Source organism: Notothenia rossii (genome assembly GCF_949606895.1).
Source record: "Notothenia rossii genome assembly, chromosome: 9".
Taxonomy (NCBI): Eukaryota; Metazoa; Chordata; class Actinopteri; order Perciformes; family Nototheniidae; genus Notothenia; species Notothenia rossii.
Genome location: NC_136907.1, coordinates 81,129,116 through 81,133,294, shown reverse-complemented (window position 1 = coordinate 81,133,294; position 4,179 = coordinate 81,129,116).

Sequence of the window (4,179 nt, the reverse complement as noted above, 5' to 3'; positions counted from 1 at the left end):
AAAAGAGACTCAAAGTGACTCAAAGGACTCAAAGAGACTCAAAGTGACTCAAAGGGACTCAAATGGATTCAAAGAGACTCAAAGTGACTTCAACGTGGCTCAAAGGGATTCAAAGAGACTCAAAGAGACTCAAATGGATTCAAAGAGACTCAAAGTGACTTCAACTGGCTCAAAGGATTCAAAGTGACTTCAAAGAGACTTCAAAGGGACTTCAAAGTGACTCAAAGGGATTCAAAGTGACTTCAAAGGGACTTCAAAGTGACTTCAACGTGGCTCAAAGGATTCAAAGAGACTCAAAGAGACTCAAAGGGATTTAAAGGACTTCAAAGGGACTCAAAGGGACTTCAAAGGGACTCAAATGGATTCAAAGAGACTCAAAGTGACTTCAACGTGGCTCAAAGGGATTCAAAGAGACTCAAAGAGACTCAAAGGGATTTAAAGGGACTTCAAAGGGACTTCAAAGTGACTCAAAGGGACTCAAAGGGATTCAAAGGGACTTCAAAGGACTCAAATGGATTCAAAGTGACTCAAAGTGACTTCAACGTGGCTCAAAGGGATTCAAAGAGACTCAAAGGGACTTCAAAGGGACTTCAAAGGGACTCAAAGAGACTCAAAGGGACTCAAAAAGACTCAAAGGGACTTCAAAGTGACTAAAAGGGATTCAAAGAGACTCAAAGGGACTCCAAAGGGACTCAAAGGGACTTCAAAAGGGACTCAAAGGGACTTCAAGGGGACTCAAATGGATTCAAAAGGGATTTAAAGGGACTTCAAAGGGACTCAAAGAGACTCAAAGTGACTCAAAGTGACTTCAAAGTGACTCAAAGGGACTCAAAGTGACTTCAAAGTGACTTCAAAGTGACTCAAACTGACTCAAAGTGACTCCAAAGTGACTTCAAAGTGACTCAAAGGGACTCAAAGGGACTTCAAAGAGACTCAAAGTGACTTCAAAGGGACTCAAAGTGACTTCAAAGTGACTCAAAGGGACTCAAAGGGACTCAAAGTGACTAAAAGGGACTTCAAAGAGACTCAAAGTGACTTCAAAGGGACACAAAGTGACTTCAAAGTGAATTCAAAGTTACTCAAAGGGACTTCAAAGAGACTCAAAGTGACTCAAAGGGACTTCAAAGAGACTCAAAGTGACTCAAAGGGACTCAAAGTGACTCAAAGGGACTCAAATGGATTCAAAGAGACTCAAAGTGACTTCAACGTGGCTCAAAGGGATTCAAAGAGACTCAAAGAGACTCAAATGGATTCAAAGAGACTCAAAGTGACTTCAACGTGGCTCAAAGGGATTCAAAGTGACTTCAAAGAGACTTCAAAGGGACTTCAAAGTGACTCAAAGGGATTCAAAGTGACTTCAAAGGGACTTCAAAGTGACTTCAACGTGGCTCAAAGGGATTCAAAGAGACTCAAAGAGACTCAAAGGGATTTAAAGGGACTTCAAAGGGACTCAAAGGGACTTCAAAGGGACTCAAATGGATTCAAAGAGACTCAAAGTGACTTCAACGTGGCTCAAAGGGATTCAAAGAGACTCAAAGAGACTCAAAGGGATTTAAAGGGACTTCAAAGGGACTTCAAAGTGACTCAAAGGGACTCAAAGGGATTCAAAGGGACTTCAAAGGGACTCAAATGGATTCAAAGTGACTCAAAGTGACTTCAACGTGGCTCAAAGGGATTCAAAGAGACTCAAAGGGACTTCAAAGGGACTTCAAAGGGACTCAAAGAGACTCAAAGGGACTCAAAGGGATTTCAAAGGGACTCAAAGGGATTCAAAGAGACTCAAAGTGACTTCAACGTGGCTCAAAGGGATTCAAAGAGACTCAAAGGGACTTCAAAGGGACTCAAATGGATTCAAAGAGACTCAAAGTGACTTCAACGTGGCTCAAAGGGATTCAAAGAGACTCAAAGGGATTTAAAGTGACTTCAAAGGGACTTCAAAGGGACTTCAAAGTGACTCAAAGGGATTCAAAGTGACTCAAAGAGACTCAAAGGGATTTAAAGGGACTCAAAGGGACTCAAAGGGATTCAAAGTGACTTCAACGTGGCTCAAAGGGATTCAAAGAGACTCAAAGGGATTTAAAGGGACTTCAAAGGGACTCAAAGTGACTCAAAAGGACTTCAAAGGGACTCAAATGGATTCAAAGAGACTCAAAGTGACTTCAACGTGGCTCAAAGGGATTCAAAGAGACTCAAAGAGACTCAAAGGGATTTAAAGGGACTTCAAAGGGACTCAAAGAGACTCAAAGGGATTTAAAGGGACTTCAAAGGGACTTCAAAGGGACTTCAAAGTGACTCAAAGGGACTCAAAGAGACTCAAAGGGATTCAAAGGGACTTCAAAGGGACTCAAAGAGATTCAAAGTGACTCAAAGTGACTTCAACGTGGCTCAAAGGGATTCAAAGAGACTCAAAGGGACTTCAAAGGGACTTCAAAGGGACTCAAAGAGACTCAAAGGGACTCAAAGTGACTTCAACGTGGCTCAAAGGGATTCAAAGAGACTCAAAGCGACTCAAAGGGATTTCAAAGGGACTCAAAGGGATTCAAAGAGACTCAAAGTGACTTCAACATGGCTCAAAGGGATTCAAAGAGACTCAAAGGGACTTCAAAGGGACTCATATGGATTCAAAGAGACTCAAAGTGACTTCAACATGACTCAAAGGGATTTCAAAGGGACTCAAAGGGATTCAAAGAGACTCAAAGTGACTTCAACATGGCTCAAAGGGATTCAAAGAGACTCAAAGAGACTCAAAGGGATTTAAAGGGACTCAAAGGGACTCAAAGGGATTCAAAGTGACTTCAAAGAGACTCAAAGTGACTTCAACGTGGCTCAAAGGGATTCAAAGAGACTCAAAGAGACTCAAAGGGATTTAAAGGGACTTCAAAGGGACTCAAAGGGATTCAAAGTGACTCAAAGGGATTTCAAAGGGACTCAAAGGGATTTCAAAGTGACTCAAAGAGACTCAAAAGGATTCAAAGGGACTCAAAGGGATTCAAAGGGACTTAAAGGGACTCAAAGGGATTCAAAGGGACTTCAAAGGGACTCAAAGGGATTCAAAGAGACTCAAAGAGACTCAAAGGGACTTCAAAGTGACTCAAAGAGACTCAAAGGGACTCAAAGTGACTCAAAAGGACTTCAAAGGGACTCAAATGGATTCAAAGAGACTCAAAGTGACTTCAACGTGGCTCAAAGGGATTCAAAGAGACTCAAAGAGACTCAAAGGGATTTAAAGGGACTTCAAAGGGACTCAAAGAGACTCAAAGGGATTTAAAGGGACTTCAAAGGGACTTCAAAGGGACTTCAAAGTGACTCAAAGGGACTCAAAGGGACTCAAAGAGACTCAAAGAGACTCAAAGGGATTCAAAGGGACTTCAAAGGGACTCAAATGGATTCAAAGTGACTCAAAGTGACTTCAACGTGGCTCAAAGGGATTCAAAGAGACTCAAAGGGACTTCAAAGGGACTTCAAAGGGACTCAAAGAGACTCAAAGGGACTCAAAGAGACTCAAAGGGACTCAAAGGGATTTCAAAGGGACTCAAAGGGATTCAAAGAGACTCAAAGTGACTTCAACATGGCTCAAAGGGATTCAAAGAGACTCAAAGGGACTTCAAAGGGACTCATATGGATTCAAAGAGACTTCAACGTGGCTCAAAGGGATTCAAAGAGACTCAAAGAGACTCAAAGGGATTTAAAGGGACTTCAAAGGGACTTCAAAGTGACTTCAACGTGGCTCAAAGGGATTCAAAGAGACTCAAAGAGACTCAAAGGGATTTAAAGGGACTTCAAAGGGACTCAAAGTGACTCAAAGGGACTTCAAAGGGACTCAAAGAGACTCAAATGGATTCAAAGAGACTCAAAGTGACTCAAAGGGACTCAAATGGATTCAAAGAGACTCAAAGTGACTTCAAAGAGACTCAAAGAGACTCAAAGGGATTTAAAGGGACTCAAAGGGACTCAAAGGGATTCAAAGTGACTTCAAAGGGACTTCAAAGTGACTTCAACGTGGCTCAAAGGGATTCAAAGAGACTCAAAGAGACTCAAAGGGATTTAAAGGGACTTCAAAGGGATTTCAAAGGGACTCAAAGGGATTTCAAAGGGATTCAAAGAGACTCAAAGAGACTCAAAGGGATTCAAAGTGACTCAAAGGGACTAGAAAAGGGACTCAAAGGGACTCAAAGGGAT